The following is a 12454-nucleotide window of genomic DNA, read 5'->3' as shown; positions in this document are numbered from 1 at the left end:
TAATTTTTCGTCTACACTATATCAAGAACTACAGTCCCTACTGGTGAAAGGGGCGGTTCAAAAGGTACCTGATCTTGATCCAACCTCTGGATTCTTCTCCAGGTTTTCCCCCCCTGATAGATAGAAAAGACTGGGGTCATAGGCCAATACTGGATCTGAGAAACAGAATAAAATTGGGGTTTTTTTGCTGAAAATGGATTAATGGCTGTCTTGAAACAGGATGTAAGAAACCTGAATAAGTTAGTCAGGGTGTCCAAGTTCAGAATCCAGAGGAGTTAGCCATGTTAGTCTGTAGTTGCAAAATAGTAAAGAGTCAAGTAGCACCTTTAAGACTAATCAACGTTATTGTAGCATAAGCTTTCAAGAACCACAGCTCTCTTTGTCAGATGCATCTGATGAAGAGTGCTGTGCTTCTCAAAAGCTTATGCTACAATAAAAGTTAGTCTTAAAGGTGCTACTGGAGTCTTTACTAAGTTCAGAATGGAAACTTCACATACAGCCTTACAGATGTTACCCCTCCCCTCAAATTCTTGGTTTGCAGTCCTAAATCTCCAGGATGCTTCTTTTCACATTTCCATACACCTGTTTCACCTTAAGTTCCTTTAGTTTCAATATGGAGTGCAGTTATATCCATATAGAGTCCTACCATTTGGCCTAGCAACTGCTTCATGCGTGTTTGCAAAATGCATAGCAGTGGTGATTGCTTGCCTTAGAATGGTAGGGCGCTCCATTTACTCTGACAATTGGCTAGTCACCACACACAGTCTCCTGAGGCCCTACAGGAGAATATACATGTCATTACTGCCACATGTGTCAGACTGGGCTAATTATTAACTGGAAACAGGGCTTTTTTTCAGCTGGAATGCGGTGGAGTTCTGGAACCTCTTGAAAATGAGCAGTGGAGTTCCAGAACCTCTTGAAAATGGTCACATGGCTAGTGGCCCCGCCCCCTGATCTCCAGACAGGGGGGAGTTTAGATTGGCCTCCGCGCCGCTGGTGGTGATGCCTTTTGGCCTTTCGGCACAACAAGAACCAGTATCGCAATCTCTACTGATGGATCTCTAGATGGGGAGCCCACAGGAGTCAGGTGTCCATCCATGGAACATGGCAATTCAACGACACAACCTTCTAATTAATATTCGGGAAATGCATGCTATTTTTACGCTCTTATCTTCTTTGCAAATAGGGTGAGCAACAAATCAATACAAATCCACACAGACAAGATAACTGCCATGTTTTACTTGAACAAATAAGGCGGAGTCACGACTATTATGCCTGGAGGCCATGCCAATTTGGGATTTGCTGGTATAGCATGGAGTTTCCTTACAAGCCAACCTGAAAGCAGACCAACTAAGCAGACTTGGGTTGTCCAACCCCTAGTGGTCTATAGGAGACCATGACATGCGGTAGGTCTTCAGGTGATGGGGGACACCCGAGGTCTACCTGTTTGCAACCAGACCCAGTACCAAGGCCCCTCTGTTCTCCTACCATGCAGGTATTGACAGGGGGATGCTTTCCAAATGAGCTGGACAGGGTCCCTGTTCTATGTGTTCTCTGCCACTGATTGCCAGGACACTGAACAAAATACAAGCAGAGGGCACCAAAAGTATTTTTATGGCCCCCTACTGGCCACGACATGCTGTTGTGTACATCGCAAGGATATGCTATGTACATCATGATGTATACAGACTGTGGCTTACACCCTGGCTCCTGTGATTGTAAAGATGACCTTCTCTGACAGGGTGGCAGGAGTGTTACTGAATGCTCGGAAGCCCTCCATCAGGTTATTGTATGCACTTCTAGCCAAACTGAAGTCTAATCCATTTGAACCAATGGCTACCTGTTCCTTTACCTTCTTGTCAGTGAAAATGGCATTTCTAACAGCGAATATGCCTACTAGGCAAGTTAGTGAACTTGCTGTATTGAGGATGGCGCCTCTTCCCTTAAAATTCATACTGAAAGGGTGATCCTCGGAACAAGTTTGCAATTCCTTCCAAAGGTGGAGTCCAAATTTCTTATGTTATAGGACATTATATTGGTGGTCTTCTTTCCAAACCCTGAAGCAGAGAAGGACCTTTACACTCTGGATATCAGGCTATTCTTTTTTTACCTTGATAGAACAAATTATTTTTGCAGGGGTGTTCAGCTTTTTGTATACCGTTTTGGGCCCCAATAGAGTAAGGCTGCTTCAGCCCAGATGATTTCTTGGAGGGTGGTGCAAACTGTTAAACTCTGTTATCAGATAGCACAGATATTGGAGGCCCACGCACATGCCGCTGGGTCTCAGGTATCTTCTGCAGTGAGGGGTACCATTGCAGGACATCGGTAAAGCAGCAACCTGATAATCAATGGACGACTTCATGAGACACTACACAGTGGACGTCAATACCAGAAAAGAGGCTGCAGTGGGTCATTCTTCTGCAGTGGGTCATTCCTCTGCAGTGGGTCATTCTTCTGCAGCCATTCTTCAGTCTCTGTTCCAGTTACATGCAGAGGGACTCACAGCAACACTGGAGGTGAGGGTGAGGGACGCCAACTCTCTGGAAAGGAGGTCTATTTGAGTGGGAAAACAGCCATGCATGTACTGGGGGGGGGCTCCCACTCCAGAAATGTAAAACTATACAGTCCTGCAGGTGGCTAGCCTGCGCATGTGCAGTTCCATGTATGCCTGCACAGAAGACTTTAATGAACAACGGTTCCAGGTAAGTGCAACCCTGTTTTCTCCCTACAAGTACCTTTGTATGGAACATAACGAGGGCACTTTCCGGCAAGATCCACTGTTCTTATAACGTTACGTGTTTCTTCACCAATATTTATATCTACCTCTGTTGTGGCCAACAAAATAAAGACAGATTGCAACATTAATTTGCCACTGTGAGGATGGGAAATGTATGTGCTGTTCTGTCTTATACTTTAGAAACTGAGTCTTGACTGGAGTTCTGCCTAAGTCTCTTCCCCTTTCCCACCAACCCTTCTAACTCTACTAGCCTTCTGGAACCCAAATATAAGTTTTTCTTTCTCTCCAGTTCAGCACTATTTCTGCAGGACATGGGCAGACTGGGAGGCTAAAATGGCTCTGGAAGAGCCCACTTAAGAGTTGCCAACCTCCAGGTGGTGGCTGGAGATCTCCTGGAACAACAACATTAAAAATTCGATTTATATACTGCTATTCAGGACAACTTAATGGCCACTCAGAGCGGTTTACAAAGTATGTTATTATTATCCCCACAACAATCACCCTGTGAGGTGGGTGGGGCTGAGAGAGCTCTGAGAAGTTGTGACTCACCCCAGGTCATCCAGCTGGCTTTAACTGGAAGAGTGGGGAATCAAACCCGGTTCTCCGGATTAGAGTCCTGCCGCTCTTAACCACTACACCAAACTGGCTCTCAAACGATCTCCAGACTACAGAGATCAGTTTCCCTGCAGGAAATGGTTGCTCTGGAGGGTGGACTCTATGGCATTATAACCTGCTGACGTTCCTTCCCTCCCCAAATCTGGAGCTGGCAACGCTACCGCTCCTGATGGAAAGGGGAATGTGTACGAAAGAGCAAGTTGAAGCGAGGGCTGCTAGCTCATGGTGGCTCCCGGCAGCCTCATATGGGGTGAGAACTGCTGATTCTTGCCTGCACAGTCAGTACCCCCCCCCCAAACAGACCACCCACCTCCCAGGACTTTCCCATGTGTCCTTAAGGCCAGTCTGCCTCAGGAGCAGCTCAGCATGGAGGGTGTCAACATACCCTAGAGACTCAGCTCATTCTTGCCCATCACCAGCATGGAATGGGACTGGTATCCTTTCCTGGGGCCACATCCCTACTGGCTGGGCCCAAGATAAGCCTCTGCAGGAATGAATAGAAAGCTATGCTTTTGATTTGGCTGTGGTCGGTAATGCTGGGGTGTCAATCTCAAAAGAGTTTGATGGCTAACTCCCCCCCCCCCATGAAAGATGACATGCTTTGAAGGACCGCCTCTTCTCATATACATCTCTTTCACTGAAATCCTCAGCAGAGTTACGCCAGTCTAAGCCCATTGGAATTTGCTTAGGATCTCACTGTTTGTCAAATAAGATCTTTTAAAATATCTGTCCCCTTCTTTAGTGGTCACCTACCAGGAACAGGTCTTCTCTAGCACCAGGTGATTTCCCCCCTCCCCCATTTTCCCACGTGTTCGGTTGAGTTTTTTTAAACTGTGGTTTTTCATTTTCTATTTTGCTTCTATGAGTTGCGAAGCTGTTTTTATTTGTTGAGATTTTAATATGAAATTATGATAACTGATGCAATTAATTGATTTTTATGTTGATTGCTATCTCTTTTATTGTGTTGTCAGTATTATTTAAAAATACTGGGTTGTGAGTTCTTTGAGCATTTTTTAAATGGAGAATGCAAATTATAAATATTTTCATTACATTATTAATAAAAACAAACATTTTCACCACATATTGACTCAGATACCTGAATTTGATACCAAATGATCAGTTCCACTTAAGCTCAACCATCTTGGTTTCTTACCCAACGAAAGTCAGACATCACAACAGGAAAGCGAACAGGGCCCTTGGAAGATACGGCCAATAATTACACTGAAAGAATGACCCCAAGTTCAAATTTAATTGCTCCCCCAAAGGCCAGTTATATATCAGCCCAGAAGTAATGAGAACTCACATTGTTCATAATACCTGACACCTTCAGAGATAGAAGAGCAGCAAGAAAAAGACACAGCATTCTTCAGGTCCCGAACAGTGCATGTCTTTGCACGTCCCAAAATCTCTGCCTTGGATCATCAAGAAATAAGTGTGAAAATGTCAGGTCCAAAACCTGGCATTCGCATGGCTCATAGGCATGCCCAGCTATGAAGGTTATTCAATCTTCATAGCTTGAATGAGGAGTACCGCAGGATCAGGCCTGGCGTGTCCATGGAGGTGGTGCTGGCAGCCGCCTTGAGTGCTGAACTCTGAAGGAGGTTCTGTGCCAGCCCCTGACAACCCCCCTGACCCGGAAGCGGGCCATGTCCCTGCTCCCCCCTCTCTGTCCCTTCGGCATTGCCGCCTGCCTTGGCTTGGCTCTTGGCAAGCTGGGCGCCCAAGCAGTGTGGCAGTGAGTGGGGAAGCAAGCTGCCTCCCTGCTCCTTCACCACTGCAGCCCGCCTCAGCTGAGGGAGATGCTCCTGCACGATGATGTCATAAGTGACATCATCACACAGGGCCGGAGTGCCCTGTTCATGTGTGCACAGGCAGAGGGCATAAGTAGGTATCTCACCTCAGGTACCAGAAACCCTGGCACTGGCCCTGCGCAGGATGTACTGGGAAATGCAAAGGAGTAGACATGTTAGTCTGTCCTAGCAAAATAAAACAAAAGTCCAGGGGCGCCCCCAAGACTAACATTCATTTCAATATGGGGAGGGGCTGTGGCTCAGTGGTAGAGCCTCTGCTTGGCATGTGGAAAGTCCCGGGTTTAGTCCCTGCCATCTCCAGTTGACCTTAGCCTGAGAGCCTGGAGAGTCACTGACAGTCAAAGTAGACAATGTACAAAGAGAGAATCACAGGAAAAGACCAATGCAACAGGAAAAATGCAACCGTGAAAACCGACTATGTGTACAGTGACAATAAACAATAAAATAGGATTTCAGTACAAGAGTCATTTATCTATCAAAAGTCTATAAATAAAGTGGGAAAACATTCATATACCATGGTACTACATAGCCCTTGATATAGCCAACTGGATTCTCTTTATAACAGTAACAAGATTATAGTAGTCCAAACAATAAGTCTCTGTAGTCTCCAGGTGTAAAGAAGCTGCTACACCCTTAAAGAAATATATCCAAAGAAATATCTACCTCAAAACTTTATCAAGGCTGTGGCCACTTAAGCAAAATCCTCATTACCAAAACATCACAACATAAAGACGTGCTCTTCCAATTATTAATATCAATCCTTCTAAAAGCAGCTTTTAGTTGTTGCTTGTATTCTTTTTCATCTTTTTTTCTTTTGTTCTCATTTTCCTTTTCTTATTTAATCTTTTTTTGGGTATTATATGCCCACTCCTTATTCTTATATAATATTGTATGTTATGTATGTGGTTTAGATAGTGGGTTTTGTTGTTGTTGAAAAATTAATAAAATATATTTTTTAAAAAAATATAAGCAGCTTTTAGTTTTCACGGTTGCATTTTTCCTATTGTGTTACTCAGAGTAGACAAGACTGATGTCAACAGACCAATGTGAGAGCTTCATTTAGGGAGGGGTTGTGGCTCAGTGGTAGAGCGTCTGCTTGGCATGCAGAAGGTCTCAGGTTCAATCTCTGGTGTCTCCAGTTAAAAAGAAGCAGGCAATAGGTGACGTGAAAGACCTCTGAGATCCTGGTAATCTTCTGCCAATCTGAGTAGCCAGTATTGACCGTGATGAACCAAGGGGTCTGATTCAGTATCAGGCAGCTTCATCTTGTGTTGAAATAGATGTTATTAGTTTTATTGTACTGAGAAGATATTAACAAAAGATGTGCATGAACATAGCACCAACCAGGGAGAAAAAGGAATGCAATTGGTTCATATTACAGTCTTCTTTCATCTCAGTGGAATCCAAGAATTACGTCTGCATGCCAATTTTGCTCAAAACTTCCTTTTCGCCTCATTTAATTGTAATGCTATTCTGCTAGATTAGATGAAGTCCAGGTTCCACCCAACAGCATGGATTTATGCCTGAGGGACCATTATCCGAGGAAGCCCGTTGTGTCGATCATTCATTTCTTAGGCAGGAGGCTTCCTCCTTAGGAAGAATTCTAGTACATCTTTTCAAAAAACTATTCAAATACAAATCTCATACATTTACGCATGTGGCCCGTATCCAGGCAGCTGGGCCCAGGTGGACTATAACAGCCACAGTATGTTTTAGGTGATAGCCTTGTTCTGCTAATACCAACACAGGCAAGCAGCTATTGCTGTAATTTTGCTGTGCACACAAACCAGAGGCCAGTGTGCCCAGAAAAGTGCCTAACTACAGACATGACCACGCACATTAGTGTGTGAAAATGCATACAGGTTCCCACTTGCCGAAACTGTTCCATGTTGTGAATGAATAAGCATTCACAATGATTGATTTAACCAAGAGGCACCCATTTTTATAGCCTTCGAACTTGCAAAACTCAATTTTTGGTTTGTTTGTAGGGAAAGTTTTTGGCTGATAAAAACTTGCAACATAAATCTGCACAGACACTAGATGTCATCTTTGCCTCACAAATCAAGACAAATCACTTTTTGGCAAAGTGTCATTGCAGTAAGGAAAGCTCTATGTTCCTTCTTCTATAATCCTAAATGCACAGTCTTTGGGAATAGGTTTCATTGAGGTCGTTGATTGTGGCCAACTTCCAAGTTGGTTCTGGGGTGCTAGAGACACAGTAGTTATATAATCCCAAAGAGGTTCTAGTGATGCTGACTGGACTAGTCTACTTATAATATATCAAATATTCCATTCAAATTGGATCTGGATTATACAGGAAAGCTTCATTCTGATCTATTGAAATGAAGAGTTCCTCCCTCCTCCAAACAGTAGATTTTTGAAGTTTCCTTACACTCTTGAGCAGTCAAAAAGAAGACAAGGGAAACCCATCTCAGAAGCCACTTGATAAAGGCTAGCTTTACATAGTCCTTACAATCTTTTTCAAATCAGAGTGAGAATTAACTGAAAATGAGAGCAGTCATAACTTTAGCACTGCCCGGAGCTAGCATTTAATACTTTCTGAAAAAAGATGTCCAGGTCTTGCATTCTTTCAGAACTTGAAATGTTGCAAACTAAAAGGGCAGAACTGGCTTTGAATCGTTCTACCTATTTGTTCCTGAATGTCAGCACTCCTGTTACATGTGCAGATATAACAGAATTATTAGTTTAATTTTGATCTAAATTACAACAGGTTGCAGAGAGAATCAAATGGTTGGAGAGAGAAAATAATGCAAGTATCCCAGTTGAAATGCTGTAAACAGAATCATTCATTTCTCTTTGTTTTTGATTTTGCCAGGTTTCTCTCACATTGAAAATGTGTAACTCATGGGTAACACATAAGGATGTGAGACACTTTGGACATTACACATTGCAGTGGGCAGAGGTGGTGAATAGGAAGCAGCTGCGCACCCCAGCATCAAAAATGCAACCCCCAATGAGCACCTGGTTGCAGGAAAAAAGTGAAGGCTCCACTTTGGATACTTGCTGTGATAGAAAGAAGCACATCAAACAGACAGCAAAACCATCTGCACTTCCTGGCCACTCCCAAGAACATGGGCAGGGACTAAGTGAGTGCGTGTGCATATGTGTGAGAAGAGCACAGTTCATTTTGTCACAGGGCTACAAACCCCAGCAATATATAGGGTTGCCAATTCTGGGGTGGGAAGTTCCAGGAGATTTCAGGGTGGAACCTGGGGATGGTAGAGTTTGAGGGAGAAGAAGAACCTCAGTAGGGAACAATAGATCCAGAGGAGTTCGCCATGTTAGTCTGTTGTTGCAAAATAGTAAAGAGTCCAGCGGCACCTTTAAGACTAACCAACTTTATTTTAGCATAAGCTTTGGAGACCCACAGCTCTCTTCGTCAGATACATTGTCAGCTTTTGAGAACCACAGCTCTCTTAGTCAGATGCATCTGACAAAGAGAGCTTTGGTTCTCAGAACCAGAGGAGTTAGCCGTGTTAGTCTGTAGTAGCAAAATCAAAAAGAGTCCAGTAGCACCTTTAAGACTAACCAATTTTATTGTAGCATAAGCTTTCGAGAATCAAGTTCTCTTCATCAGATGCCTGTTTTGATCAGGCATCTGATGAAGAGAACTTGATTCTCGAAAGCTTATGCTACAATAAAATTGGTTAGTCTTAAAGGTGCTACTGGACTCTTTTTGATTTTGGTTCTCAGAAGTTGATGATGCATCTGACGAAGAGAGTTGTGGTTCTCAAATGGTGACGATGCATCTGACAAAGAGAGCTGTGGTTCTAAAAAGTTGATGATGCATCTGACAAAGAGAGTTGTGGTTTTCAAATGGTGACGATGCATCTGACGAAGAGAGTTGTGGTTCTCGAATGGTGATGATGCATCTGACGAAGAGAGCTGTGGTTTTCGAAAGGTGGCGATGCATCTGACGAAGAGAGCTGTGGCTCTCCAAAGCTTATGCTACAATAAAGTTGTTTAGTCTTAAAGGTGTTACTGGACTCTTTACTATTTTGCAACTACAGACTAACACAGTTAACTCCTCTGGATCTATGAAAACACTGCATTCAGCCAAATGGAGAGGAAATCCATCAACCTCATGAGGAAACTAGCACAAGTAGGGAACAATGCCATAGATCTTTGCACGCTGATCTCTGGAATTCATCTGTATTCCAAGAGACCTTTAGATCCCCACCTGGATGTCAGCAACTCTAGCAGTAAGCCATGATACAGCATATTTATGGTGTTTCAGAAATTAAACAGACTCTTTTCTTTCCTGAGTTGTGAAACTGTCTGTATGAGATAGGATTGGGGGAGGTTTAGATGTGCAAGGCAGAGTACAGTAGACTGTGGTCATCTTGGAAATAACGCAACAGGCTACTGTGAGCTTGATTAAAGAACCAAAGACAATCGGATCCTGTGAGCCCTGTCAGAGAGACAATCAGTCTCTTGGAGGTGACAGTAATGGGGCAGCCTCCCCTACTAATCTTCTTGTGATTTCCTTCTTACATGGAAAATTTATAGAAGAAAGATGCTACGAGAAAGAGGAAGCATGCCGAGGTATATAAAGCCACAGCTACTAACCAAGAGAGGCAATCAAGGAATGGAAAGAGATGGGAGAAAGCATCCCGCACTCCTCCAGTAGGTATCCAAGTAGTTATCCAGATCAGGAGAGTAAGAGCCAAGCTACAAGTGACGCCTGACACAGGTGGGACACTTGTCAGCTTCCCTCAAGTTTTGATGGGAAATGTAGGCATCCTGGTCTTGCAGCTGTAACGGAGAGCCAAGCTGTAAAACCAGGATGCCTACATTTCCTATCAAAACTTGAGGTAAACTGACAAGTGTCCAACCTGTGTAAGGCGTCACCTGTAGCTTGGCTCTCAGTCAAGTCCAGGCATACTAAAGATGTCTCATTCAGGGACACTGTGGATAATGTCACCTTCCTTGGGACGGGACTGTCCTTTCCCAGGTAAGCTGTTTCATTCCTGACGGCTGCCCCTTCCCACAGATGTTCCTGTTTTTGTGCACAGTGTTTATCTGTTGTATGCAGTCTGGACAAACTTTGCCTGAGGCTCCAGGGATATTATGTTTCCTCCTTACTAGATGCTAAAAATCCCTGTAAAAGCCCAGTATACTACCAGCTCTGCAGCTAGAGCTGCAGGTTGAGTCTGCTGCTGATGAGCCTTAGAAGCAGGGCTTTTTTTCAGCTGGAACATGGTAGAACGGAGTTCTGGAACCTCTTAAAAATGGTCACATGGCTGGTGGCCCCGCCCCCTGATCTCCAGACAGAGGGGAGTTTAGATTGCCCTCCGAGCCAAAACACACGTTAAGAAATACCTAGGTTCAGCACGTGTTCTCTTACCTCAAGGTTTGCCGGGATCTGTAGGTGTCCTAGAAGCTTAAAGTTTAGCATTTACAGAGCAGCAGGGAGGGAAATACAGGCGCCTGTATTTCCCTTCCCCTTTCTGCTGCTCTGTAAATGCTAAACTTGTTCTCTTACCTCAAGGTTTACCGGGATCTGTAGGCATCCTGGAAGCTTAAAGTTTAGCATTTACAGAGCAGCAGGGAGGGAAATACAGGCGCCTGTATTTCCCTTCCCCTTCCTGGTGCTCTGTAAATGCTAAACTTTAAGCTTCCAGGACGCCTACAGATCCAAGCAAACTTTGAGGTAAGAGAACAAGTTTAGCATTTACAGAGCAGCAGGAAGGGGAAGGGAAATACAGGCGCCTGTATTTCCCTCCCTGCTGCTCTGTAAATGCTAAACTTTAAGCTTCCAGGACGCCTACAGATCCCGGCAAACTTTGAGGTAAGCGAACACGTGCTGAACCTAGGTATTTCTTAACGTGTGTTTTGGCTCTAAGTGAAGTTGTCTCATTCTTTTTTTAACTGAAAGAAGAGCAGGCAGGAAGTGGCTGCTTCTGTCTACTCCTGAATTTTTCTCTCTCCCCCCCCCAAAACTTTCTTTATTTAAACTATGAACTACACACCACAAGACAATAAACAACAAACATAGAGAACAAGAAAAACACACATTTCTAAACATAACACACTAACAATACATATATCTATAAAATTAAGAGGAAAAGAAAAAAGAAAATATGAAAACACCTAGATTACACTACAAGTTGAGTTCCGATTTTCTCCGCCACATGTATATATCATTTCTAGAGTCCCACTTATTCTCAGTTAGTCACAAACCCCCTCTTTTTTCTATTGTTCATGTTTCTTAATCCATAAATCCAGATGTCATCAAATCCTTGTTATCCATTTCATGCAAAAAGTCTATTAACGGTTTCCATTCAGTCAAGAAGTTAACTAATGTCTTTTCTCTAATTAATGCAATCAGTTTTGCCATTAATGCAAACGCCAAAACTTTTGTCAACCATTCCTCCACTGTAGGCAATGTTGTAGTTTTCCACTTTTGTGCATAAAGTACTCTTGCTGCCATAATCAAATATAAAAACAAAGTTCCAAAGCTTCTTTCCAACAGGCTGTCCATTATTCACAACAAAAAAATCTCTGGCTTCAACTGGATTCTAGTCTTCAAAATCTTCTGAATCAATGATTGCACCTGCAACCAGAAACTCTTTGCTTTTTTACATGTCCACCACATATGGTAAAATGTCCCTTCTTGTTTAGCACATTTCCAACGTACATTTGAAGCACCCTTATACATTCTAGCTGTAGTAAAGTATAAAACCAGTGTTCTAAAACTTTTTTCCAACTGGCTGTCCATTATTCCCAACAAAAAAGTCCCAACTTTTCACAGGCTGAAATTTTTCCCCCCAGCCTGTGAAAATAATAATTATGAGGAAGGTACAAGGACACCCTCACCCATGAGAGAGGATTAGCTTGGGAAGAGAGTCTGAGATGAAAAGGACCAAAGGAGGGAGGGCCAAGTAGCCTTTCTCCATATTTTTCTTCTGCTTAGATGAAGCCTGCTCCAGGCTGCTTTGGTGTAGACGCTGGTGCAAGAGTGACGGAATTCCATGTGAGATATGGCTTTAACCTGAGAACGACTGGGCAGTCTCTTTCCTATCCTGGCCATAACTCATGACATCTGCAAACTCCCTGGTGTGCCGGTTGCATAGCATGATGGGCATCTCCTCACCACCCAGTAAATGGCAATCCTCCCCCCTTTATGAAAATGCACTTGTAGTAACTTTGGTCCATAATCCACCATTAGCCCACCGTTGCTAGAAACCCACGAACATATTCTAGAAAGAATTTTAAAAACAAACCTTTGCACGCTAAGTCTTTTATGCAAAATCAAACTAAACCCTTC

The sequence above is a fragment of the Eublepharis macularius genome, chromosome 7, assembly GCF_028583425.1.
Source record: "Eublepharis macularius isolate TG4126 chromosome 7, MPM_Emac_v1.0, whole genome shotgun sequence".
Classification (NCBI taxonomy): domain Eukaryota; kingdom Metazoa; phylum Chordata; class Lepidosauria; order Squamata; family Eublepharidae; genus Eublepharis; species Eublepharis macularius.
The sequence above is the reverse complement of the archived record's forward strand: the minus strand, read 5'-3'. Positions refer to the sequence as shown.